This window comes from Ovis aries, chromosome 13 (genome assembly GCF_016772045.2).
Source record: "Ovis aries strain OAR_USU_Benz2616 breed Rambouillet chromosome 13, ARS-UI_Ramb_v3.0, whole genome shotgun sequence".
NCBI lineage: Eukaryota > Metazoa > Chordata > Mammalia > Artiodactyla > Bovidae > Ovis > Ovis aries.
Window position 1 is genome coordinate 67,600,632 of NC_056066.1, and position 27,311 is coordinate 67,627,942.

Sequence of the window (27,311 nt, forward strand, 5' to 3'; positions counted from 1 at the left end):
CCACCTGGTGGACAATAGAAAAGACGCACTGTTTTCCCTTTTAAAGAGAGACGTTTTCATTCATTCATTCATACATCCCACAAACATTTCAGAGTCCCTGATGGTCAAGTCCCTGATAGGTCAAGTGTAGTTTGAAAAAAAAAAAAAAAGCGTAATATAACCTTACTGGTTTTTTGGTATGCTTTCACCGTTGATCGTGAGATTTCAAACTCCACAATCTCTTACATTTCTCTTCCAAAATCCAAAATTCTCTGAAAACTGAAAGGTTTCTCATCAGATTAATAAAGCTCACTGGGGATCTTAACCTAATCTGAACTGACATAAGTCAGTTATGTCTTTCATTAACACTTCATAGCAGAAATATTAATTTATGGGGTGCTGCTCTAAGGATGCTATATAATAGACTGCATTAGTTCTCCAAGTGTGGTCTCCAGGCCAGCAGGAGCAGCATCACTTGGGAACCTGTAAAACATGGGAATTCTCAGGCCCCATCCTGGACCTATTGAAGCAAAACTTCTGGGATGGGCCCCAGACTTCTGTGCTTTACCCAAATCCTCCTGCTGATTCTGACTCATGTTCAAGTATGTGCATCACTGATATAAAGTTTATGTAGCACATTACACTTTGTTGTTGCTCAGTTGTTAAGTCGAGTCCTCTTTTTCGATCCCATGGACTATAGCCTACCAGGCTCCTCTCTCCTTGGGTTTTCCCAGGCAAGAATACTGGAGTTGGTTGCCATTTCCTTCTCCAGGGGATCTTCCCAACCCAGGGATTGAACCCACATCTCCTGCATTGGCAGGCGAGTTCTTTACAACTGAGCCACCAGGGAAGCCCCACATGACGTTTATAAAACCCCAAAGTTCTGAATTCTAAAGCACATTTGGCTCCCTTGGTTTCAGATGACAGATTTCTTGTAGACCTGTATTTTGAAATTTCAAATCATATTAAAGGAAGTCATGAGATTTCTATGTTTAAAAAAACCTGGGGGGATAAACTAGAGGGAAGAGCTTCCTTGAAGGATTGTAGAAAGGGTGTGGTTAATAATAATCCAAGCTAGCTTTTGCTGAGTGTTTATAACCTACCAGGCATTGTGCCAGGAGCCTACCCTCGACCACGTCCACACAATGACGCTGGGAAGTAGGTATTTTTATCACGCCTGCTTTAAAGATTTTTTTTTGATGTGGACCATTTTTAACATCTTTATTGAATTTGTTACAATATTGTTTCTGTTTTAGGTTTTGGGTTTTTGGCTGCAAGGCCTATAGGATCCTAGCTCCCTGACTGGGGATCAAACCCACGGATCAAACCCACACCTTCATTGAAAGGCAAAGTCATAACCACTGGACTATCAAGGAAGTCCCATCATGCCCGTTTTGTGAATGGGAAAACTGAGGCAAGGGGAGTGAGCAATTATCAAAACTTAGAGTGGGCCACCACCACGAGCCATGGCCTTCAGTAGAAGGACAAAGACAGCTCAGATGGTCTCATTTCTTCTGCCCACTGATCTGCCAGTGCCTCCCTTTGGCCAAAACCTAGAAGGAGCCAGAAGACATGGGACTCCCTACAGTTTAATCCCCAGTGAAGCAGAGCAGAGTGAAGGATTTCCAAGAGAAATCTGAAAAGCAGGTGGCTTTATTTCAGTTCATTTTTTCTGTTGTTTAGAATTTCATCATTTTAAAATACCCCTTAATTCATTATGTCCACTCCCCTATGAGCCGGTATTTAGAGTGCTGCCAATCTTTGTCAATTTCAAAGCCACAAAGAAATGCCTGTTCCTACACAGGTGTGAGGCTTTCTCCAGGCCAAGTACTCCTAAATGTGGAGTTGCTGGGCCATCTTTCCCAAACAATGCTAGATTCCTCTCCAAAGCAGTGGTCCTAGTGTTTGGTCCCCTAACCCTCAGAAGTTCCTATTTCACAGTCCTTGTTGTTGTTCAGTTGCTAAGTCGTGTCTGATTCTTTTCGACTCTATGGGCTGCAAAACGCCAGGCTTCCCTGTCTTTCACTACCTTCCAAGGTTTGCTCAAACTCATGTCCATTGAGTCGGTGGTTACTATCTAACCATTTCAGCCTCTCCCACTCCTTTAGCTTTCAATCTTTCCCAGTATCAGGGTCTTTTCCAATGAGTCGGCGCTTCGCATCAGGTGGCTAAAGTACTGGAGTTTCATCTTCAGCAGCAGTCCTTCCAATGAATATTCAGAGTTGATTTTCCTTAGGATTCATGTTTCATCATCCTAGGCTGCCTCAGGATGGAAGGACCTTTTTTGTGGCTATTTCTGACGGCTGTCGGCTTTTCTTTCCTCAATGTTTTCTTTGTACTTCCCTAATCATTCTGAAGTTGAGCATCTCTTCAACCAATCTGTCATTTGGGGAGAAACATCTTACCTTCTTCCTCATGCTTTGTCTCTTTATCTTCCAAGCCTAGATTTCTAGAATTCCGAAAGAGCTTTCCTCTCTTGCCTGAGGCAGCAATATGTGAAAAGTGCCTGGGCTCTCCAGTGACTCCCTGGGCTGTGACTGTTACAGACTCTATTTGCAGTTCAGGACGGAGGAGCCACTTTGTTCCCTCTGGGTGGTGTCTGTCCTTTCCCAGAGGCAAAGAGTTACAAAACAACAATTGAAGGAAGACAATCTAAACTTCAGTTTATAACCCCCGAAGTATTATCTTGCTGCGTTTGCAAGAGCTGTTTACTGAAGCCTTAGTGGAGGCCAGGACCTGTATTGTGTTTTCTCTCAAAAGTCTCGTAAAATGTGACATCATTCACGCAACAAGTCCTTTCTGTGTCCCTGCCTGTGTGCCCAGCTTTGTTAGGCCCTGGAAATTTGGCAGTAAACGAAACAGACACGGTTCCTGACCAGAGGTGTTTGTGGCTCAGTTGTGTCCACCTCTTTGCGACCCCATGGATTATAACCTGTCAGGCTCCTCTGTCCATGGAGGAGAATACTGGAGTGGGTTGCCATTTCCTCCCCTAGGAGAATTCCAGGGACAGAGGAGCCTAGTGGGCTACAGTCCACAGGGTCATAAAGAGCTGGACACAACTGAGAGACTAATACTTTCATCTGACCAGAGGTGCTCACCATCTGTATGTTAGCTTGTTAGGGCCACCCTAACAGAAGACCACACACTGGGGGCTTGAACAACAGAAACTTATCTTCTCATAATTGTGCAGGTTAGAAGTCTGAGATCAAGGTATCAGCAGAGTTGGCTGCTTCTAAGGCCTTCTTTCTTGGCTTGAAGATGACTGTCTTCTTCCACTGTCTTCACGTGGTCTGATCTCTGTGTCATTTTTTTGGCTGTGCCACCTGGCTTGCGGGATCTCAGTTCCCTGACCAGGGTTTGACCCTGGGCCCTGGCAGTGAAAGCCTGGAATCCTAACAGCTAAGCCACCAGGGAACTCCTGAATCACTCTTCCTCTTCTTCTTCTTCTTCTTTTTTTTTTTTTTAAATATATTTATTTACTCGGCTACGGTGGGTCTTAGTTGCAGCGTGAGTGATCTACTTCCCCGGCCATGGATCCAATCTGGGCCCCCCCAGTTGGGAGGACATAGTCTTAGCTACTGGACCAGCAGGCAAATCCCTCCTCTTCTCATAAGGACACCAATCGTACTGGATGAGAGCCCAGTTCGAGGACCTCCTTTCCCCATTGTCACCTCTTTAAAGGCCCCATCTCCAAATATGGCCACGTTCTGAAGTTCCTCATCATGTGGATTTAGGGGTGAGGTGGGAACACAGTTCAGCCCATGACACTGTCAGATGGGAGACGCAGATGTGAATCCAAGTCACAACCGCATGAACGACTTCCTAAACTGGGGTTCCTGAGGCCATGAGAGCCAAAACCAGGGGGTTCGACTGAGGGGTGTCTAGGAAGCCTCCTCTGAGAAAATGGTATCTGGGCTGAGATCTGAAAAAACCGATGAAGGTTAAACTGAGAAAGAGGCGACAGCAGGCCAGGCAGAGGGAACAGGGTGTGCTGAGAGATGCTAGCACCCGGAAGGGCTTTGGAGGAACCGAAGGGCAGTTAGAGGCAGAGGTTGCTGCGGTGACCTCTCGGGACGGTGAAGCCTTGGGCCAGATAAAATCACTCCCCCCTCCCCAAACTGCACCTCCACCCTGAGGCCCTCTTTAAAAATTACAGATCCCATGGACTTCCCTGGCAGTCCAGCAGTTAAGATTCCGCCCTTTCAATGCAGGGGGTGCTAAGGTCCTATATATAAAATAATTTAATTATTTTAAATTAAAAATAAAAGCAGATCCCAGGCTTCAATGATCTACTAAATCAGAATCTCCAAGAGGTAGGTTCTCAGGACTCTGCATTCCTTCCCACTCTCTGAATTTTTTTTTTTATTTTGAAAGATACCCAACTTGGAAAGAAATTGAGAGAAGTGCCCTTTGAATACCCTTCACCTAGATTCAGCGATTGTTAACATCTTGACCCATTTAGGCTTATCTTTTTCTGTCCTTCATCCTCTCCTCAGCGGGTATCACTTAAAAATAAGATAAGGACCCCTTCCTCTGTCACCACAATACCATTATCGCATCTCAGAATAATAACATTAATTCAGTAACGCCATCGAATCTGCAAACAATCGTTCAGTTCTCAATGGTCTGCAGAATAATTCCTTTTATAGCTATTTACTTGCTCAATCCAGGATCCAATCAAGGTCCACACGCTGTATATCTATTTTTGGTTATGTCCGTCTCATCTCTTTTAATCTCAAACTCCCCACCTTAAAAAATTAGCTTTTTAAGAGTCCAGGCTTTTGGAATGCCCCACATTCTAGACTTGTCTAAATTTTCCTCCTGATTAAAATCAGGTTAAGTATTTTTGGCAAGAATATGACATAGAAGATGCCAGTACATCTTATTGCATCACAAGGGGTCAGGGAATGTCAGGTCACCTCCTCTATCTGAGATGCTGAGTCTGATCTGTGGTTCAGGGGGAGACTGCTGGGTCTGTCTATTGTGAAGGTGCGTTTTTCCCTTTTTAATCAATAAATGTTCTGATTTTTGGAATCATGTGAATATTCTGTTATCCAACTTTCCATCCAGTGGCTCTAGCACCTGGGATGACTTGCCTCCTTAATCAGTGATTATACAGTAGTTGCAAAATGGTATCTGTATTTTTAATAAGTGTCCCAGGTGACTCTTCCACTCAGGGAATTGGGGAAACCCTGGTTAAGTCTAGGGAAGGGACACAGAAAATGGAGTGCTGCTATCAAGGCAGCTGGAGGCATTCAAATCATTCATGAGAATCAGTCCAATGCCTACTCCTAGGCCCCATCCTACACCTAAGAGTGAGAGAGGGGTGCAAAGGACAGGCCTAGGAAGCAGCAATTTAACCTTCTCTTTCTCTTTTTCACAGTGATTCTGTGCTCCTTGCAATTTGAGGAACACAGGCTTAAAGTGTGATCCTTAGGCTGGCTGCCCATTGCATTTTCAACAACCCTGGGGAGTTTGTGCGATCTGTGTGTCTGTGTATCTTTAAAAGTAAGAGCCCCACCTCCAGAATCTGATTCAAAAGTCCTGGGGGAGAGCCTGGCATCTCCATTTTCAAAAAGCTTCCATTGATACTATGTATAAAATAGATAACTAATGAGAACAGGGAACTCTACTGAAGGCTCTGTGGTGACCTAAATGGGAAGGAAATTCACAACAGAGGAGAAATGTGTATACCTATAGCTAACTCACTTTGCTGTACACTAGAAACTTCACAACACTGTAAAACAACTATACCCTAATAAAAATTAATGTAAAAAATGAAATAAACAGCTTCATTATATGTGTATAACTAAATCACTTTGCTGTACACCTGAAACTAACACAACTTAGTAAATCACCTGTGCCTGCTAAGTCGCTTCAGTTGTGTCCAACTCTGTGTGACCCTATGGACTGCAGCCTGCCAGCCTCATCTGTCCATGGGATTCTCCAGGCAAGAATACTGGAGTGGGATACCATGCCCTCCTCCAGGGAATCTTCCCGACCCAGGAATCGAACCTACACCTCTTCGACTCCTGCATTGGCAGGTGGCTTCTTTACCAGTAGCACCACTTGGGAAGCTTCAAAAATTCCAACATAAAATAAAAATTAAATATCAGTTTAGTTGCTCAGTTGTGTCCGACTCTTTGCGACCCCATGGACTGTAGCAAGCACGCCAGGCCTCCCTGTCCATCACCAATTCCCGGAGTTTACTCAAACTCATATCCATTGAGTCGGTGATACCATCCAACCATCTCATCCTCTGTCGTCCCCTTCTCCTCCCGCCCTCAATCTTTCCCAGCAGCAGGGTCTTTTCCAATGAGTCAGCTCTTCACATCAGGTGGCCAAAGTATTGGAGTTTCAGCTTCAACATCAGTCCTTCCAATGAACACTCAGGACTGATCACCTTTAGGATGGACTGGTTGGATCTCCTTGCAGTCCAAGGGACTCTCAAAAGTCTTCTTCAACACCACAGTTCAAAAGCATCAATTCTTCAGCATTCAGCTTTTTTTATAGTCCAACTCTCACATCGAAATTAAAAAAAAAAAAAGCTTCCTTAGTGATGTCAACGTACTGACAAGGTTGAGAGACGCTGGGCTAAGAGAGTTCTCTCTAAACGTAATGAAAAAATGAAAACCCGCTTCCCTTGCTTTTCCTTCCCCCTAAATGCGCAGTGATATGGGACTGCGCTCACCTGGGGGCCAAAAACATCTGGTGTTCTCTTCACACCACTTACGTGCGCTTTGGGGCGCTTGCGAAACAGGTCGGAGGAAGGTCACTTCCCTCAAAAGCACAGAGACAGGGGAAAAAAGACACGCACAAAGACAAGCAAGTATTGTACAATCAGAGTTTCGCAGACCAGGAAACCGATGCTCTGGAAGAGGAAATGACTGCCCAGCAAGTCCAGCAGAGCTAGGACTCCTAAGGGGAGAGGACTTTCCCCCACTCGGTGATCTTCTCTTGAGCCTACCGTCATCTTCACTTGCACCTCTCTAGGGTGGGCCTGGCCTGGAGCCAGCATCTTCAACCAACAGAATCAGCCACTTATCCAGGATTATTCTGGGCCAGGCACTGGAATAAATAAGTATCTGTTATTTTTATTTATTTATTTATTTTAGGCTGCCCTGAGTCATTGTTGCTTCGTGGGCTTTCTTGAGTTGTGGCGAGCAGAGGTTACTCTAATTGTGGTGCATGGGTTTCTCATTGTGGCAGCTTCTCTTTTTGCGGAACATGGGCTCAAAAGCTTCAGTAGTTGTGGCTCCTGGGCTCCAGAGCACAGGCTCAGTGGTTGTGGCACACGGGCTTAGTTGGCTCTTGGCATGTGGGATCTTCCCTGGCCAGGGATCAAACCCGTCTCCTGTATTGGCAGGTGGATTCTTTACCACTGGGCTACCAGGGAAACCCTAAGGATTTGTTTTTCTTGAAGTATAGTTGATTTATGGTATTGTGTTCAGTTCAGTTCAGTTGCTCAGTCGTGTCCGACTCTTTGCTACTCCATGAACCGCAGCACACCAGGCTTCCCTGTCCTTCACCATCTTCCGGAGTTCACTCAGACTCATGTTCATTGAGTCGGTGATGCCATCCAACCATCTTATCCTCTGTCATCCCCTTCTTCTCCTGCCTTCAATCTTTCCCAGCATCAGGGTCTTTTCCAATGAGTCAGCTCTTCACATCAGGTGGCCAAAGTATTGGAGTTTCAGCTTCAACATCGGTCCTTCCAATGAACACCTAGGACTGATCTCTTTTAGGATGAACTGGTTGGATCTCCTTGCAGTCCAAGGGATTCTCAAGAGTCTTCTCCAACACCACAGTTCAAAAGCATCAATTCTTCGGTGCTCAGCTTGCTTTATAGTCCAACTCTGTTAGTTTCAGGTATAAAGCAAAGTGATTCAGTTATATTTACAGATACAAACATACATATATGTATATATATTCATTTTAAGATTCTTTTCTATTATAGGTTACTGTGAGACACTGAATATAGTTCCCTGTGCTATACAGTAGGTCCTTTTTATCTCTTTTATATAGAGTGGTGTGTATCTTTTAATCCCAACCCCCTAATTAATTCCTCCTGCCCCTTTCCCCTTTGGTGACCATATATTTATTTTCTATGTCTGTCAGTCAATTTCTGTTTTGTAAATAAGTTCATTGCACCATTTTTTAGATTCCACATAAAAGTGGTATTCATAGGATATGTGTCTTTGTCCGACTTACTTCACTTAGTATGATAGTCTCTAGGCTCATCCATGTTACTGCAAATGGTGTGATTTCATGCATTTTTATGACTGAATAATATTCCATTTCATTCCATAATATTTCTACATCTTCTTTATCCATGTGTTGATGGACATTTAGGTTTCTTCCATGTCTCAGCCATTATAAATAGTGCTGCTATGAACATTAGGGTGCATGTATCTTCTTGAATTAGAGTTTTTGTCTTTTCCAGATATATGCCCAGGAATGGGATTGTTGGATCATATGGTAACTCTATTTTTAGTTTTTTAAGGAAACTCTATACTCTTTTCCCCTGGACTAAGTATCTGTTAAGTGAATGAGCCCAGCACCTGCTCACTGGCTGGTGTTAAGAACCAGTGGATCAAATAACTTCTGAAGTGAATCTCTTTCAGGCTGGATTAGCTCATTTTTTAGTAGACTCAGAAGTCTCTAGGCCTTCCTTCTTCTGAGGTGTTGCCCGACATCACAGCAATTATATAATTTACCCCAATTCTACCTTCTATATAATTTATATGTATGAGTTGGCTTGAGTGGCAGTTGACTGGTTCACCCGAAGTTGTGTAGATATTTAATTCTATATTTTTAAACACCAATATTTCAGATTTTATATGTTGGAGCCAACCCATTTATTTCCAGGCCCTCAAACATTTTCCAGTCTATTAGAATGTTCACTGGCATTAGACTATACTCTAATGTCTAACAGACAGACCACAGATGGCCTCAAAATAAAAGGAGGACTTTCCCAGGAGTACCCTGCTCCAGTGGTTACTGGACTCTGCAATTTCATTGCTGAGCGTGTGGGTTCGATCCTTGTTGGGGAACTAAGATCCCATAAGCTATGCGGCATAGCCAAAAAAATTAAAAAGGAGGGAATTTCTTGCCGGGGGCAGAAGAGAGAGGTTTAGACATGGTCAGTGCTGCTTTCAAGGACCAGAGTACAGTTTGACATTGGCGGGAAGAAGGGGGTGATACTTTATTGAGATGTAATTCACATATCATATAACTCTTCCATTTAAAGCTGTGGTCCCCAGTCTTTTTGGCATCAGTTTCATGGAAGACAATTTTTCCGTGGACTGAGGTTGTAGAGGATGGTTTTGGGATGATTCAAGCACATTACACTTATTGTGCACTTTATTTCTATTATTATTATATCAGCTCCACTTCAGATCATCAAGTATTAGATCCTACAGGTTGGGGACCCCCTGATCTAAAGTATACAATTTAATGGCTTTAGTATAGTCATAGTCATGTAACTATTGCCCCAATCAATTTTAGTTCATTTTTCAACACACCAAAAAGAAACTGGTTATTACATCAATCATATTTCATTAAAAAAAAAAAGGACGAAAAATTAGTGCCCAATATTGCTTACTCTCAATTTGCCCCAAATACCCTTCCCAACTCTAGACAACTAGGAATTAACCTTCTGTCTTTATAGATTTGCCTATTTTAGACATCTGCTAGGAATGGAATCATACAATACGTGGTCTTATGACTGGCTTCCTGCACCTGGCATAACATTTTCAAGGTTCATGTTGTGGCATGTATTCATCCTGCATACCTTTCGACTGTCAAATCACACTGCATTGTATGGATACACTACGTTTTCCAGATCCATTCATCATTTGATAGAGATTTGGGTTGTCTCCCCTTCTTGGCTATAATGAATAACGCTGCCATGAACATTTATGTACAAGTTTGTGTGGACATTTGTTTTTACTGCTCTTGGGTATACACCTAGGAGTGGGATTGCTGGGTCATCCGGCAACTCTATGTTTAACATTTTAGGGAACTGCCAGACTGTTTTTCAAAGGGGCTATACCATTTTACACTCCCACCAGCAATGCATAAAATTTCCAATTTCTCCACATCTTTGTCAACATTCGTTATTACCTGTCTTTTTGATCATAGCCATCCTAGTAAGTTTGAAAGTATATCTCATTGTGGTGTTTTCGTTTGTTTTTGGCCTGGTAGCTTGTGGTACCTTAGTTCCCTGAAGAGTGATTGAACCTGCCCCCAGAAGTAGAATCACCAAGTCCTAACCACTAGACTGCCAGGGAATTCCCTCATTGTGTGTTTTTTTTTTTTTTTTTTTTTTTTTGGCTGTGCCTGTGTCTTTAGTTGCAACCTGTGGAACCTTGAGTGGGATCTTGAATTGTGGCATGCAGGATCTAGTTTCCTGATCAGGAATCAAACCCACAGCCCCTGCATTGGGAGTGCAGTCTTAAGCCATTGGACAACCAGGTAAGTCCCCGCATTGGGGTTTTGCATTGCATTTCCTTGATGGCTGATGATATTGAGCATTTTCTCATGTGCTTATTGGCCATTTGTACGTTTTCTTTGGAGAATGTCTATTCTCACTCCTTGTTCATTTTTTGTTATTTGCGTTTTATTACTGAGTTGTAAGAGTTCCTTATATATTCTAGATACAAGCCCCTTATCAGATATGTGCTTTGCAAATAATTCCCCTCATTCTGTGGGTTCTGTGGGTTATTGTATGTTTGCTAAGGCTGCCATATCAAAATGTCACAACCGGGTGGCTTAAACAACAGAAATTTCTTTCTCACAGTTCTGGAGGCTTGAAGTCCAAGATCAAGGTGTCTGCAGATCTGGTTTCTCCCAAGGCCTCTCTCTTGGACTCGGAGATGACCATCTTCTCCCTGGGCCCTCACGTGGCCTTTCGTCTGTGCAAGTATCCCTTGGTGTCTCTTCCTCTTCTTCTGAGGACACTAGCTATTGGATCAGGGCCCCACCCTAAGGGCTTTAGCTTGACAATCATCTCTTCAAAGACCTTATCTCCAAACACAGTCACAGTCTGAGATACTAGAGATTAGGACTTCAGCATGTGAATTTGGGGGGAATACAATTCAGCCCCTTACAGTTATCTTTTCACTTTCTTGATGGTGTCCTCTATAAAGCATTTTAATTTTAGTGAAGTCCAAATTGTCTCTTTTTCCCTTTGTTGCTTCTGCTTGAGGTGCCATAGCTAAGAAACACTGCTTAATCCAGTCAGTCAGTCAGTCAGTCAGTCCAGTCGCTCAGTCGTGCCCGACTCTTTGGGACCACATGAATTGCAGCACGCCAGGCCTCCCTGTCCATCACCAACTTCCGGAGTTCACTCAGATTCACGTCCATCGTGAGCCTTAATCCAAGGTCATGACTTATATCTATGTTTTCCTCTGAGTTTCATAGTTTTAGCTCTTACGATTCAGCCTTATCTGTTTTGAGTTAATTTCTGTGTATGGTATGAGGTAGGGGGTCCAACCTCATTTATTTATTTATTTATTGGCATATGGAAGTCCAGTCATCCAGCACCATTAGTTGAAAAGATGATTCTTTAAATTGTCTTGTCACTCATTGAAAAGCAATTGGTCCTAAAAGTAAGGGGTTTAGCTGGAATCTGTTTTATTCCATCGCTCCCCATCTATCCTTATACCGTACTGCAGTCTTGATTATTGTAGCCTTGTGGTAAATTTTGAAATCAGGAAGTATGAGTCTTCCACCCGATTCTGAGTATACTTATCTTCAATATCAAAATGTTATGAATGGTGTAAATGAACAGCACAGCACTGGGATCTGGGCCCATACTCAAGGCATCATTTTAGGAAGGCAGGCTCCAAGTTCTATGCAAGCCTGGGAGAGATGGACTCCTGCTCTTTCAGCCTACAGCTCTTCAGGATAAATCAATGGAAACATTCTGCAGAGAACAATGATCCCCTAGGGTTACTTTAAACATCTTCCCCACCTGTTCTGCTCTCTAATTGCTCTACTTTGAAACAGTGTCATTCAAAACTGGATTATTAATGAACTGAGAGGAAGCCAGGGGGCAAATTGGGGAGCTGGCTTTCAGAGAAACCAGGGAGGTTGGGGACAGAATAAACACAATCCAGGGGTTTTTGCTTCCCCAGCAAAGGTTATGGGGTTTTTCTTAGCAAACAGGAAATCGCTAAACTCAGGTTATAGTGTCAGCCTCTGAAGAAGGTTGCTATATAGTACCGAGTAAAGGAGTTCTTTGAACAAGACTGCTAGGAACTGAACTATCATCCCCGAACTCCTCAAACCTAAGCCTTCTCTGCGCCCCTCTGGCTGGCCCTGGGGTGCCTCGGGCTCTAATCTGGAGGCTGGGAAAGCTCAGGAAACAAGGCCCTTTGTGCAGAAGAGAACTCTATTGTTCTAAAGCCAGTGTTCAGCGAGTGTGGATTCCAGAGAATGTTTGGGGATGGATTTGTTTCCCCTTTGTTTGTTAACTTTCTCTCCTCTTCCTGGGGGGTAGGGTGGAGAGAAGGGGCTTCTCAATACCTTGTCCTGTAGAGAAAAGATGGTGCTGAGTGCAGGGGCCTTCAACCCAGGAAAAAGGATTGGGTTAGATGACAGGGGCCACGGGTTGTGTTTTGCTTTCTATTTTAAGCGTTAGATCTCAGGAAGGCAGCCCCTTTCTAGATCCTGCACCTCCCAACCAGGGGCAGACGTCAGTGGAGGTACAACCACTTCCTTCCTCCTCCTCTAAAACTCGGTCCCTCCCAGAAAGAGGAAATGATGCGATTCTACGTCGCAGGCCACGGCCCCCCATGCTCCCACTAGTCTGGCTCTCATCTCCTAACCCTCAGTTGGGGGACTCCTCCCACAGACCTGTCCCCAGGGCAAACCCTGGCTGGGCTCCTTGACGTCCTAGGAAGCCTTCTGATTCAGGCTTCAAGGTAGGAGGACACATGAACTGCTGGCACCGGTCTTAATGCTGTGTGACTTTGGGTGGTTGACTGCAGCTCTCTGGGCTTCGTGATGCCCTTCCATCAAATGGGAGCAAGAATACCGTCCTGGGCTTCCCCCTTTCCAAAGCGGTGATGTTGAAGGGTGGGAGAAAGACCGTAAGGAAAACTCTTTCCCGACCCCTGGTCGCGTCTCACCTGCTTTCAATTTCTAGCTGCTCAAAGGTGGTGGTGGAGGGGGATGAGGGACCCTTGCCGGGAGCTCGCGTGCCGTCCAGGTCGAGCCGAGAGGATGCCCACCCCCTTCCCGCGAGCTCAGGCCCCGCCTCGGGGGAGGAGCCGAGGGGCGGCGCGGAGGCCCGCGGCCGTGCAGAGCTGGCTTCTGTCGCCGCACCGGCAGCTGCGGCTCGGGGACGGAAGGACCGAGCCAGGGCCGGGAGCCGCCCGGGGCAGGGCTCGGGAGAGCGGGTGAGTTCCCCGGCGGCATCGCCGGCTGCCCTGCGCCCTTTGGCTTGACCAGGCTGGGGATGAGGATCGCAGCGGGGAGGTGGACCCAGCCTCTGAAGGTCTGGCTGGGGGTGTGTGTGGAGAGAGCTTTGGCGAAGGGCCGGCGGCAGGAGATAACTGGGGGGGGGTGGGAGGGAGACTGGAAAGGCGGGTACCAGGCGAGCAGGGCTGGGGAGTTGGGTTGGGATGGGGGCGTTCTCCCGGGTCTTGCGCGCCAGAGACGAGGCCAGGGTACGGGGCGCACTGGCAGGTTGCTGGCTGGTGTCCCCGTAGCCGGATCTTGGGGCGGGCAGGGGGCATCTTGGAGGATTCTGGGCTCTTGGGCCGCCTTCTGCCTAAGGGGCGCGGTGCTGGGCAGAAGGAGCCCCAACCGGCAGCAGACAGTCCGGGCTCCCAATCTCGGGGCTAGCACGGGGGCGCCGCCCCCTCGCGTGGCGGCGCTCGGTCCCCGCAGGCGGTGGCAGGGCGCCGGGAGCGCTCCCTGCCTGGGCGGGAAAGGTCTCCAGGGCAGGCGCCCCCGCGTGCAGACCCGCCCCCCGCGGGATCCGGCTGGCAGCGCCCCGCGGCCCCGGGGGAGACCCCAGCGTGGTTGTTCCCTACCTTCCCGAAGGGCCGCCGTGTGCCGGCGGCTGGGTCCCCCGCGCCTGGAGCGCGCCTCTCCTCCTGAGTCCCGCGCATCGACTCCGGCCGGAGGAGCGCCCCCGAACGCCTAGGATGGACTGAGTCTGTGCAGCCTTCCTCCGAGAGGTCGCGCAGAGGGGTCTCCCCAAGGTCACCCGAGCTGCCCAGACCGTCCCGCGTGGACAGCTAGAGATGCGGGGTATTCGCCTTCCCTGAGGCCGGGCGACTCCACCCCCCGGCCCCAGCCACCCCCCTCCCCACCCCCGCCACCTCCTCCAGTTCGGACCGGCTTAGCGGGAGATGCTGATGATGCAGTTCCCAGCCTCGCGCGGATAATTGGAGCTTTGAATCTGGCCCTCCCAGGAGGGCCGCGCGGAAAGCCCGAGACTCGGAGCTCCCGGGCATCTCAGAAACCCAGGGAGAGAAAGACGCGGCTCCTTAAGAGCTTCTCAGAACCGAAAGCCGAGCTGCTTGCGCGCGCATGTGATTGAATTCTACATAATGGGCCGCTGTTCTCGCTGTCAGAAGCGCCCACCCGCTCTCGGCGGCCCTGGGCACCAGGTGCCACCTCTGAATCGCCCTCTGTGGAGGACCCGAGGCCCTGGGGTACCAGGCGCCCTTGCCCGCCGGGCTCTCCCGGGAAGGCGCCTGCCGTTAGCCTCCTGGGCCGGCGCGGGTACTACCCTGAGGGCCCTGCCATTTCCTGTGGCTGGTGAAGCACCGGAGAAAAACCCTCTGTGTGGGAGGCCTCCTCCGAGGCTGGTCATAAGCATCTTAGCTTAGCCAGTGACTCGCTTTCTTCCCGAGGGCAAGGCACTTGGCCTCGGAGAGCCTCAGTTGCCTCTAGGAGATGGGGCTGATCAGGCCGTGGGGTGATGGGGGCAGGACCGTGTGAGGTCCCAGCAGCCGGATGCTCCGAGGTTAATACCCGGGCCTTTCAGAAAGCTTTGGAATGGGGCGTGTCTCCTTTTAGGCAGGAGCAGAAGTGGAGCTCTGGTGGGTGGTTCTGCAGGCGCTGGGGGAGTTTCCACATCTTCCTCCCTCAGCTTTGTCATCAAGAGGCAGCTTGCAGGCGGCTGGTGGGCGCTGGTGAGTCCTCTGAGCTCCCAGCCTGCTCCCGGGCCTTCCCACACAACTCCCCTCCCCAGCCCCTCATCTCCCACCTGTCACCAGGATGTCGGAGGCAAGATGTCAACCAGGCCACTTTGGACCTTCCACTTCGTGCTTTCCTGTGAACTGGAGTCTGTCCAGCGGTGCCCCTCTCCCTGGAACCTTCCTGACCCCCCTCCTGGTCCCAGCTCATCCCAGCCTCTGAAATGTTTTCTTCAGGAAGACCACTTGATCCTTGCTCCCCCATCTTTTGGTCTCCTCCCACTGTGCCACTCATCTGCCAGACTCTGGGTTGGGGCTCCCCGAATCCCTGTGTTCTCTGAATCTTCCCTGGCTTGGAGAGACATGGCAGGCAAGGTCCAGTGCCCGCGCAGACTTTGTTCTCTTTGGTAACTGACACAGGAGCGGAGGTTAAATTCTAATCCAGCTGTTAAGTTTGGAAGCTGGAGCCACAGGGCTAAGAGGATGCTGACGCAGGAAAATGGGTTTTCCCCCAAGGCAGTAACCTTCTGCAGAGCATCTTTGTTCTCTTTGGAAACTGGGGCCCCAGGTTCTTCTCAAACCCTGCTCCATACCCAGAGTCAGCGTTCTCTAATCAATGGAGTCTGAGGCCAGCCTGGTTTTTTTGTGGGTCATGGAAGGCAGTACCTGGATTCCTGGGCTGTGTTTGGACTTTCAGGAACCTCAGCCAACTTTGACCCCTCTGCCAATCTAATTACTCCTACCCCCATACCACCTGCACCTGGGACATGAAGCACTCAGTGGAGTGCGTCCCAAGTAGTATTCTTCCAGCAGAGCCTGGGATGGTCTTTTTTTTTTTTTAATCCTGAGTTCATCCTAGACTTTGAGATTTTAGTTTTTTGGTTGTGCTTTGTGCTGGGTGTTCGTTGCTGTGTGCAGGCTTTCTCTAGTTGGGGCGAGTGGTGCATGGGCTTCTCATTGTGGGGGCTTCTCTTGTTGCAGAGCATAGGCTCTAGGTGTGGGGGCTTCAGTAGTTGTGGCACACAGGCTTCATTGCCCCGCAGGATGTGGAATTGTCCCAGATGCCAGGGATCGAACCCGTGTCCCCTGCACTGGCAGGCAGATTCTTAACCGCTAGACCACCAGGAAAGTCCTGAGACACTGGAATTTCAGGAGGGCTAGGACAAGCCTGTCTCCTACAGAAGGCTACAAAGTTGGAAGAGCAAGGGAGCCAGATAGGTCTAGTTCAAATTACAGCTCTCTACCTAGAAGCTCTGTGACCTGGGTAAATTATTTACTCTCTCTGACTCCTGGTTTTCTCATCTGTAAAGTGGGAGTGATAGTAATGCCTCCTCTGTGGGGTTGTGAGGATTCTCTGAGCCCTTGATGCATAGAAAGTGCTTAGTGCAGCACCTGGTAGGGGCAGGAATGCAGGAAATGATTATCATCACCACCACCACCATTTCCTCTTTTGCACTGGCCTCTCATAGATCCCCTCCCCACCCCCTCCCAGTCCAGGGGAAGGCAGAACTCTCTGCCTCTAGCTAACAGGACAGGGAAAGCCCCTCAAGCCTGGTGGGGGGGGGGGGGAGAGGCGGTTGATTTCTGGGAATCCAAGTCCAGCATCAGCCTGTCTCTAGAAGTCTTCATTTCACCTTTCTCCTCAGGCTGCCATTTTGCAGGGTCTGTTGATTCATTCAACAGATGTTTACTCCCTTTTAGCCATTGTGCTTAGCGAGGGATTTCAAGATGAATAAAGCAGCTCTCAGGCTTCTCAGTCTACGGGCAAAAAAGTGATAGTGAGAACACAGCTTCACTGGCAAGAAGAGAAGTGAAGAGTAGAGGGAGGGATGAACAGGTGGCCTCAGCTAACGAACCCAGGCTTCATTCCTGAATCTGCCACCTCACAGCCAGCTGGTGATGGACAGATGTGTTACCTCTGAGTGGTGATGTGAGGAGAAAAGGGAACCACGTGGGTAAAAAACCTCAGTTCAGAGCCTTCTAGATATTAATCACTGCTTGCACATGTTGGCTGCTATTTTTTTCTGTGTTTTTACTTATTTGGCTGTGCTGGGTCCTTGTTGCTTTGTGGACTTTTTTCCTCTGGGGGCTACTCTAGTTGCAGTGCACAAACCTCTCATTTCAGTGGCTCCTCTTGTTGTAGAGCACGGGTTCTAGGTCACAAGGGCTTCAGTAGTTGCAGCGCTTGGGCTCAGCATTTGCGGATCCCGGGCTTTAGAGCGCAGACTTAGTAGTTGTGGTACATGGGCTTTGTTGCCCTGTGGCATGTGGGATCTTTCTGGACTGGGAATTTAATCCGTGTCCCCTGCATTGGCAGGCAGACCCTTTACCACTGAGCCACCAGGGAAACCATGGCTGCTATTATTATTAGTCTGCAGTGATCAATAGCAGGTGGGCAAATTTTGCTGTCGGGGCACATTTGAGCCCTTCAGACACAGTTTTCCAGGTGGCAGCTAATAAGGTGGGGTGGAGGGGAGTGGGCAGCCTGAGCTGAGAAAACAGCTTGTGCAAAGACATAGAGGCTTAAGTGTTCGGTGTCTTAGAGAGCAGTGGGCAGAGTTAACAGCTGGAGAGCCATCACTGTAGGGCATGATGGAGGCGAGGTCAGGGAGCACGAGGTCAGGGATCACGAGGTCGTTCTGCTAAGGGGTCCAGAATGATTAAATGCTTGTTCACCCAAAGCAGGCCTCCTGCAGCTTATGGAGCCATCTGAATCCAGTCTAGAGTTTACTTCTGCAAAGGAGGAATGGCTGGCCTGTGCACGTTTGCGGATACGTTAACTGTCCTTTCCGCTTCCTTCTACCTGGAAAGCACAGGCGTTCCCTCCTTCTTCCTGAGATGTTTTTGCTACTTGTGCACCCGTGTCTCTCACCCTGGGATGTTTCTCATTTGGAGGAAGGGGATGTGGGTGGAGGAAGCGCCACCATCTCGCTCCCTTGTTGACCATAAGAGGGTACTAAGTGCTTTTCTGAATGTTGGTCACTGTCTGAGGTCTTTGCTTATATTGCTGTCGAATCCTCATACAGACTTACTAAAGTAGATGCATTTATCCCCACTGCACAGAAGGGAAAATAAAGGCATAGAGGATGAGGTGATTTGCTAAAGGGCTTATAAATGGTGAGAACTCATGTCTAGAGGTCTCTGAAGTTGCTCTGTGCTTATGTGTACCACCTCGTGCATGCTCTTGGTAATGCTGCCTGCAGAATGTCTGGCTTCTTTCACCATGCACCCCCGGATGCTAGACTGCAGGCACCTTGGTGATGGGTCACAGGGGGGTGTGCTCTGGGTATCTGGCGACTACCCTAGTCTCTTCTGGTGTTGACTTTTGGGAAGTTCCTGAGTGCAGGCGCTTGGCGATAGGGAGCTATTCTTGGATGTCTCAGAATTCAAGGCAACCTTCCTGGGCCCGCTAGTGTCCCACAGATGTGCCTTGACGCAGGCATTTGCAGCTTGATTGAGGCAGCAGGTGGTGACTGAGCTCCACGGTGGCCCCAGGAAGGAATGAGTCTTTTAGGATGGCGGGTTAGAGCATCACGTGACCACACACCCTACCTGTTTACAGAAGACATCAAAACAAAGGCTCGAATTTCCTTTTCCACAGGAGGCAAAGTTCAAGGCCAAGGTTCAAATCCTGCTTTTGCCTTTCACTGGTTTTTGGCCCTCGGCCAATTTTTTCACCTCTTTGCACTTCAGTTTCTTCATCCAGAAATGCATATCATGCATGCATGTATGTGTGTGTGTGTATAATTCAGGGTTGTGATAAATAAAGATTTGTAATCCAACATAAAATCGACTTCCACATCATAGATATATTGATGTAACATCCATAAAGTTTTCCTCCATGGTGCTTAACATAACTGTGATTGTATGGCTATTTGTGGTCATTATTCTTTTACCCTACCTCTCCCACGAGGTCAGTGATTCTCAGCTGGGGGGCAGCTTGGCTCTCCAGGGGACATTTGGCAATGTCTGGAGGCATTTTTGGTTGTCACAAGTGGGAAAGTACAGAGGGGGCAGGGATCTACTGGCATCTAGCAGGTTGAGGCCAGCGAGATACCCTGCAGTGCCCAGGGCAGTCCCCCTCAACAAGGAGTTGTCCAACTCCGCATGTCAATAGTGCCAGATTTGAGAAGGCTTATACTGGCCATGAGGCCCCTAAGGTCAGTGACTGTGTGTGTGATTCATTCAGCCCTGTGTCCCCAGTTGCCCAGCATGATGGCGGGCACACAGGAGACAGTAAGCATTAAAGGGATGAATGAGGACTTGGAAGGCCTCATGTCTCTTGGAGTCCAGGAGGTTTGGCTTGTAGGACATTTTGAATGAACAGGAGAGAGACGCAGATGAACTTGAGCGATGAATGTTGGTCATTTAGGCCAAAGAAATTCAGACCAAAGCTATTTTCCTTCCCGCCTGCCCGCCAAGGAGGCACTTGGGGGCCTGAATTATCTGAATTGTTCTATGATCATGGCTGCAGTTTGCTCACATAGACACAGGTCCGCTCTTTATCTGGACAGGCAGGCTGGGGCGGGGAAGGTAGGTGCTCACAAGGAACACCCTCTCAGCGGGGCCCCTGGGATTTGCCAAGCTGGGGTGCAGCTGCTGTTAGCTTCCTGTTTTTTTCCCTTTCTGGTGGAATGAAGGAAACCACTGAATGGCTGTTTTTCCACTGACATTTACAGCAATGTGATAGGCCTTGGATTAAGGAGGTCAAGCTCCAGTGTGAAGTCTGCCTGATAATTTGAAGTTTGGCCAACAGGAAGACACGGCTTGTTTCCTTTGGGCATTTGATGTCTTTGGATGGCTTTGGCTGGGGAAGTAGGGGTCACAACTCTGTACAAAAGACAGGAATGTTTTACGCCCCAGAACTACAGAGGCCAAAATTGCTGTCTTTTTTTTTTTTTTTCATTTTTTTGGGAAGGTTTATTTTCACATGGACTTTGAAATAAATAATTCATCAAAACGAAGGTTCACCGTGAGCCCTAGGCTGGCTGCTACATCAAGGCCATTAAAAGGACCTCGCTGTTTTTCTGGGCCTCCCTGGGAGTCTGAAGGAAAAGACTGGCCCCATAGGGTTTTTGGACAGATTAGAACTGCACATGGATTAGAACTTTTCCTGATGGGGGAAGGGGTCTCAAGCATATGCCTCAAATTTGCTCAAAAGCTTGCGGGTTTCTGTAAGAGACAGAATCTGATTCCTTAAGTCTGGGGCCTGGACATCTGCATTTAGAATAACCTCTCAGAGGGAGTCATGTGCTGCTGGTCTGTGAACTGCACTTTGGGGAGCAAGGGTCTGGGGGTACCCCAGGTCTACAGCTGAGGGGTCCCCGGTGTCACGCACTCAAGCGAATTCAGCCTGTCATGTCTGCTCGCACAGCCATCTGCTCTGTGGGCTGGCTTGCAGGAGAGCAGACTTACTGTGCCCCTTCTCTGTGTGCTCAGACCTGGGACTGAGCATGAAGGAAAGGCTGCTTGCTCCCAAGGAGCCTTGGGAACACCAAGAACAGGTGCGTGGGGCTTCTGGTGCTTCCAGAAATGTGTGTCGGGGGGACAGAGTGTCTTGGGTCCCCTGGTCACCTGGGGCTTGTTAAACACACAGATCCCTGGGCCCTAGACCAACCTACCTGCATCAGAACCTGCCATGGTGGGGCCCTGGGAGTCTGTATTTTTCAAAAGTGTGCCAGCCAGATTCACAGCCAGGTTGGCAGAAGGGAAGGAAGCCAAGAGGAAGAGCTGGCAGCATGTGGAAGTTCACTGCTCAGGAGGCCGAGTGTAGGGTTGTAGAGTTGAGGACTGCCTGATGGCACCTGGCTGATAGAGGGGCCAAAAGCTAGCCTGCTCCACTTGCCAGGCTTTATAACCCTGCGGGGTTGCATCTGCCTGGGAGGAAGGGCACCTTTTTTCTTTTTTCCTTTATTTCTTTCTTTTTTGGTTGCCCTGAGTCTTCGTTGCTGCTCTTGGGCTTTCTCTAATTGTGGCGAGTGGAGGCTACTCTTCATTGCGGTGCACGGGCTTCTCTTTGCGGTGGCTTGTTTTGTGCATCGTGGGCTCTAGAGCATGGGCTTCAGTGGTTCTGGTGCACAGGCTTAGTTGCCACACAGTACGTGGAATCTTCCTGGACCAGGGAATGCACCTGTGTCCCTTGAATTGTCAGGTGAATTCTTATCCACTATACCACCCGGAAAGTCCCTTTTTCTTAATAATAATGGTTAACATCTAGTTCTTATCTTATGAGCCAAGCACTGTTTAACTTTATGTCCTCCTAGCAACTCTTAAGAGGTGGCCTTACTATGACCCTGATTTTACTGCTGAGGAAAGTGAGGCACAGAGAGGTTCCATGATTTGCCCCAGGTCACACAGCCAGTCAGTGGTGGAGTTAGGATTTGAATCCAGGCTGTCTTGCTTCTTAAGTCCTTGTACCGAATCATGACGCTGTCTGACTCTGGGCAAAAATGCGGTTGCATTTCATAAGCTGTCCCTGCCCTGAGGGAGTGCCTTTCTCCAGTTCTTCCTCAGATGGAGGAAAGGCTGGCAGTGACTTTGGCTAGCTCTGGAGTCAGACCTGGGTTGGATTCTTCCCTCTCCCACTTAATGTATCCTTGAGAAGTTATTTGCTAACTTTGCTGAGCCTCAGTTTCCCCATGTGTAAAATAGGAATAATAATAGTATGAGATGATATGATTATTTAACCTGTGTTTGGCACATAGGGTGTACTGGATACATACTAACCATAATTATTACCTTAGTATCCGTACAGTCAGCCTCTGGGAGTCGTAGCTTCAGAAGGGATAGGCGAGTGGAGCCCTGTGTCACTTACGTCCCTGGTGCTCGGTCCGTCGTTTTGTTCACCCTGGTTACTTATGTCTATTACTTACTGAGGCATTCCTAGCCTTTGTTTCTTGGCGCTGGTTGCAGGCCCCCGTGTCCATGCCAACCTGGTGAGTTCTCAGAATTTCTTAGCTCCCAGAACATTTTAGAGTCTCAATCAGAGCAGGCTTTATTTCCTGTCATCCAAGAGCAAGTAAAAGGCACATATTCTCACACTTACTTTCTTCAGGGCTCTTGGCTCTTCTTTGGTGACTTTCTCTGTCCCCAGCTTCCTTTCTGGAACTCTGTAGCCATCACCTGCTCCCCCATGAACTGGGCAGAGAGCAAACTCTTTAGAGTCATTGCCTACTGCCTTATAAAGAAACAGAGAAGGGGCCTTCCTTGGTGGTCCAGTGGCTAAGACTCCGTGCTCCCAGTGCAGCAGGGTGGTGGTTTAGTTGCTCAGCCATGTCTGACTCTTGCGACCCCATAGACTGTAGCCCTCCAGGCCCTTCTGTCCATGGCATTTCCCAGGCAAGAATGCTGGGTTGCCATTTCCTTCTCCACCTGATGCGGGGAGCCTGGGTTCAATCCCTGGTCAGGGAACTAGATCCCAAATGCTGAAAAAAAAAGATCCTGCATGTGTAGCTAAGACCTGATGCAGCCAAATTAAAATAAAGAAACAGGGAAGAGTTCCTCCAGAATTCCATTTATTTTCTTCTTCTTTTTTTTAACATAGGAAATCAAGCTTTTGTTTTCTTATTGCTTACTTTATGCTTTTTAATTATAAAAATAAAGAGAAACTCATTATTAAAATTCAAGCAGTACAGAAATGTGGAAAATGGAAAGGGAAATTTTCCCAGTGATCATCCATTCCTTTTTTCCTGGAAGAAATCGCTGAATGTTTTATGTCTTTCCATAAATTTCTTAGGCATGTACAAATCCACGTGCATTTATGTATATCCTATCCTCTTTTCTTGTTAACACATCTATACAACCCTTTCCCGAAACTTCCCTTTTCAGCTAATTTGTCTTAGCACATGTCGACACATATAGGTATGCCTCAGTCCTAAAAGCTACATGATATTCCCTAATAAAAATTTACCATAATTTGTTTTCTAGTCCCTTGCTGGTGGTGAAGATTATTTCCGTTTTTTCCCCCCCTGCATTATGATGCTACGACATCCTTGCTTATACAGTGTATATCTTCATACACTTGGGTGATTTTATCTGTAAGGAAACTCCCCTGCAGTTTGAACTATGACATTGTCAAATTGTCCTCCCAAGAGGCCAAACCAGTTTTGTTTTCTTTCTTTTGGACGAGCCACAGGGCGTGTGGGATCTTTGTTCCCTGATCAGGGATTGAACCCCCCCGCCCGCCCCCACACCCCTACAGTGAAAGCTGAGTCTTAATCACTGGACTGCAGGGAAGTCCTGCAAACCAGTTTCTATTCCCTAGACCCTGTGTGTGAATGCTTCTTTCCCCCAGGCGTTTCTCTAACATTGAGTACTGAGTACATTCAATTTTTTTTCCAGTCAGATAGGAATAAAATAGAGTGTTTCTGAGTCAAGTTCCACAGTACTTCAGATTTTATGATCATTTAGACTGTGGCTACATATTGTTCAATATTCAAGAAGTGCATTTTATCTGGCCTGATGCTTGAAATTAGAGATTAAAAAATGAATTTAAACCAGTTCCCTGCCTTTAGGTTGGTCCCCATCTCCTGAAGGAAGCAGACACATGGACAAATAAATGAGAACAAAGAGGTGTGGTTCCAGCTGTGCTAGAGAAATGCATAAGTGAGGTTCTCTTTGACAGACTTCATGAATATTACAAATGAATGTGTAAAATACAGCATACTCTGTGCCCCAGTGGGAGGGGCGATACTTGACATCCTCAAAAGAAAATGACTTGGTAGAAGCAGAAAAACCATGTAGCTTAGCCCTCGTGGTGGCAGCAGCAGAGGTGGGCAGCTAGGAAGGGATAAAGTAATTTTGAAATTGACTTTCTGGTGGTTTCCATGTTTACTAATGTTTGAGGGAGGCTGTGCAGAAACCCAGCTGAGTTTGCAGCTGGTTCTGATTATTGCTCACTGTTACCTGGGCAAGTATGTATGTTAGTCCAGAAAGAGTGAGAACAAAGGTACAGAAGGCTGGCTTTAAAAATCCACAGCCTTGGAGCCCACTGGGGTTGGATGTGGGTGGCATGAGTTGGCGGTTACCCCAGGGGTTACAAGGAGGTGTGCTTTGAATGCACCCATTGTAGACTGCATACACAGAATGGGTGTTGAATGAATGAGTGAGCATCAAAGATGTCTCTGTCCTATAAAAGGGCCTCCTACTCAAAAAGAATAGTTCTATTTAGAAAGGGCTGTGACCACCTGATCTTCCCACCTGTGGGGAGCCACGCCTTAGCTATACATTTTCTTTGGGCCACCTGTCGCGGATAGCTCTTCATCCACTAGGAGATCTTGAGAACAACACAGGCCATGGCAAGGAGCAGTTGAGAATATCTGAAACAGTGCTGTGGAACGGAGCTCACCATCATTTTACAGCAAAACTTCTAAGCCGGGATCTATAAAGGCAACTGTACAGCGTGCAGAGTTGAAAAGAGACTGTGGAGCGGAGGCGGTCTGGGGTCACCCTTTTATGGATGGCAAGGCAGGGGCCAGGTAAGGCACATCTTGGGTCTGGCCCCTGTCTTTCCCCGACCGCCAGGTCTGTTTGGTCTGGTTTGATGCTAGAGCTGTGGTTCCAAGCCAGAGGACCACTCCCGATGATACAACTGATGGAATAATGTCAGTGAATTTTTGTCTCTTCCTCTCCCACCCTCCTGTCCACACGCTCCCATTTATTGAATGTCTACTGCATTCTGGGTAACTCTAGGGTGCAGTCCCTGACCTTTTTGGCACCAGAGACCAGTTTTGTGGAAGACAGTTTTTCCATGGGGTGGAGGGTGGGGGGTGAGGGGCTGGTTTTGGCACATTACATTATTGTGCACTTTATTTCTATCATTGTGATTATGTAATGTGATATACAATGAAATAATTTTACAGCTCACCATAATGCAGAATCAGTGGGAGCCCTGAGCTTGCTTTCCTGAGATCCAGACTATGATGCAAACGATGGGGAGTGGCCATAAATACAGATGAAGAAGCTGCCTTCTTTCGCCCACCGCTTACCTCCTGCTATGTGGCCTGGTTCCTAACAGGCCACAGACTGCTATTGGTCCTTGGGCCTGGGGGTTGGGGACCCCTGCCCTAGGGTGGGATGGAAAGGTGAATAACATATTTCTTGTCTTTTGAGAGCATCTAGTCCAGTGGAAGAGGCAGGTATGAAGTTAACGATTACAGCCAGCAGTCCATGGGGTTGCCAAGAGTTGGACATGACTGAAGCGACTTAGCACACACACACAGTTGAGAGCCACAGTAGAGATGTGGTGAGACTCTTTGGAACTAGAGGAGAGAGAAACCCATTTGGCACAAGGCAGATAAAGGCAACTCAGAGGGAATAAAAGGAGCATGGAGACAATATTGTGTAAATGAGACAAGGCAAGTCAAGTGCTGAGCACAGCGCCTGAAAAGCATTTAAGAGATGATAGATACTATCATTATAGCCCTTGGGTTAGCTCTTAAAGAACAGAACGAGCTTGCCAGGTGGAGAGAAAGAAGGGTATCACCACCGCACAGAACAGGTGGTGAGTGTGGAGGAGTGAAAACTCCATAGCTTCATAGAAGAGAAATCTAAATCTGTGTTCCAATCTTAGTTCTGCTACTCACTAGGTATGACTTTGGAGGTGTCAAAATGAACCTCCCTTTTCCTAATCTATCTACTGGGGATAATGAGACCTGTTTTTATCTTTATTTTTTGACTTAAAAAAAAACCTTAATTTATTTGGCTGTGCCAGGTCTTAGTTGTAGCACGTGGGGTCTTCGACCTTCATTTCAGCACACAGTATTTTTAGCTGTGGTACTCAAACTCCTAGTTGCAGCATGTGGGACCTAGTTCCCTGACCAGGGATTGAACCCGGGCCCTCCACATTGGGAGCACAGAGAATCTTAGCCACCAGACCACCAAGGAGATCTCCAGACCTGTTTTTAACTCCCTGTGGGAGTTAAAGTTAATTTATGAGGAGTATCTGACACATAGTAGAGTTTCAGCTAATGGTGGGTACCATTACAGGGGTGTGAATCCATCAGACCTACTGGGTATAGCCAGAAAATTGAGTGTTTAGTGGACTGAGGGTGGAGAGGGAGGTTAGGATGGTCAGAGATAAAACTAAGCATGTCAAGGCCAGATACTGGACGGTCTGGACTGTGAGGCTAAGAAGTTTAGACTTGACTCTAGGCCATGCGGAAGTGTTAAATGCTTCCCTACAGGAATTTCCTGGCAGTCCAGTGGTTAAGACTCTCTGCTTCCACTGCAAGGGGTGTGGAGTTGATCCCTGGTTAGGGAAGAACCTGTATGCCATGTGGTGTGGCCAAAAAAAATTAAGCTTCCCTACAAGGGAAATACAGAATCAGACTTCAGTGCAAAATGAAAACTCTACCAGTGGTGTAGCTTGTGGGTTGGAAGGTAAGAGATGGAGGCAAGAGATCATTTGGGGAAATGCTGCCTCTGACATTCCTGTCTTGGCAACCCACAGCTCACATTAGCCAAGTGAAAGCTCCATTAAGTCCTGCAGACAAGTGCTGCCTGGAGAGGCAAATCAGGGCAGTGATTCAGTGCATGGGCTTCAGTGTCAAGGCCAATGTGAATTTAAACCCTAATCCTGCCTTATACGGGCTTCCCAGATGACACTAGTGGTAAAGAACCCGCCTGTCAGTGCAGCAGACATAAGAGATTCGAGTTCAGTCCCTGGGTCAGGAAGATCCTCTGGAGGAAGAAATGGCAACCCACTCCAGTATTCTTGTCTGGAGAATCCCGTGGACAGAGATGCCTGGCGGGCTGTAGTCTATGGGGTCACAAAGAGCTGGGCACAACTGAAGCGACTAAGCATGCACGCAGGCACACAGCTGACTCGTACTGGCTGTGTCCAGTTCAGTTCAGTTCAGTTGCTCAGTCATGTCTGACTCTTTGCGACCCCATGAACTGCAGCACACCAAGCCTCCCTGTCCATCACCAACTCCCAGAGTCTACCCAAACTCATGTCCATTGAGTCGGTGATACCATCCAACCATCTCATCCTCTGTCATCCCCTTCTCCTCCTGCCCTCAATCTTTCCCAGCCTCAGGGTCTTTCCAAATGAGTCAGCTCTTCACATCAGGTGGCCAAAGTGTTGGAGTTTCAGCTTCAACATCAGTCCTTCCAGTGAACACCCAGGACTGATCTCCTTTAGGATGGACTGGTTGGATCTCCTTGCAGTCCAAG

General features: G+C 47.7%; 1 protein-coding gene and 2 long non-coding RNA genes across 7 annotated transcripts in view; 1 reads left to right on the forward strand and 2 right to left on the reverse strand.

Moving 5' to 3' along the window:
* LOC132657644 (uncharacterized) overlaps positions 1-14,282 on the reverse strand; it is a 28,050-nt gene extending 13,768 nt beyond the window's left edge. For all 3 annotated transcript variants that reach the window (XR_009596122.1, XR_009596121.1, XR_009596120.1), the window contains exon 1: positions 14,025-14,282. This is a non-coding gene — a long non-coding RNA (uncharacterized LOC132657644). The remainder of the gene's footprint in view (positions 1-14,024) is intronic.
* On the reverse strand, positions 1,617-13,244 carry LOC121816208 (uncharacterized). Its single transcript, XR_009596123.1, has 2 exons — positions 13,116-13,244; positions 1,617-7,835 (listed from the first exon to the last, which is right to left on the reverse strand). It is a non-coding gene; the product is annotated as an uncharacterized LOC121816208 (long non-coding RNA).
* PPP1R16B (protein phosphatase 1 regulatory subunit 16B) overlaps positions 12,817-27,311 on the forward strand; it is a 110,071-nt gene continuing 95,576 nt past the window's right edge. For 2 of the 3 annotated variants that reach the window (XM_042230130.1, XM_027977192.2), the window contains exon 1: positions 13,289-13,385. The gene's annotated coding sequence lies outside the window, so the exon portion shown is untranslated. Of the gene's footprint in view, positions 12,909-13,288; positions 13,386-27,311 lie in introns of those variants that run through there. The other variant, XM_004014571.5, reaches the window with a different exon arrangement.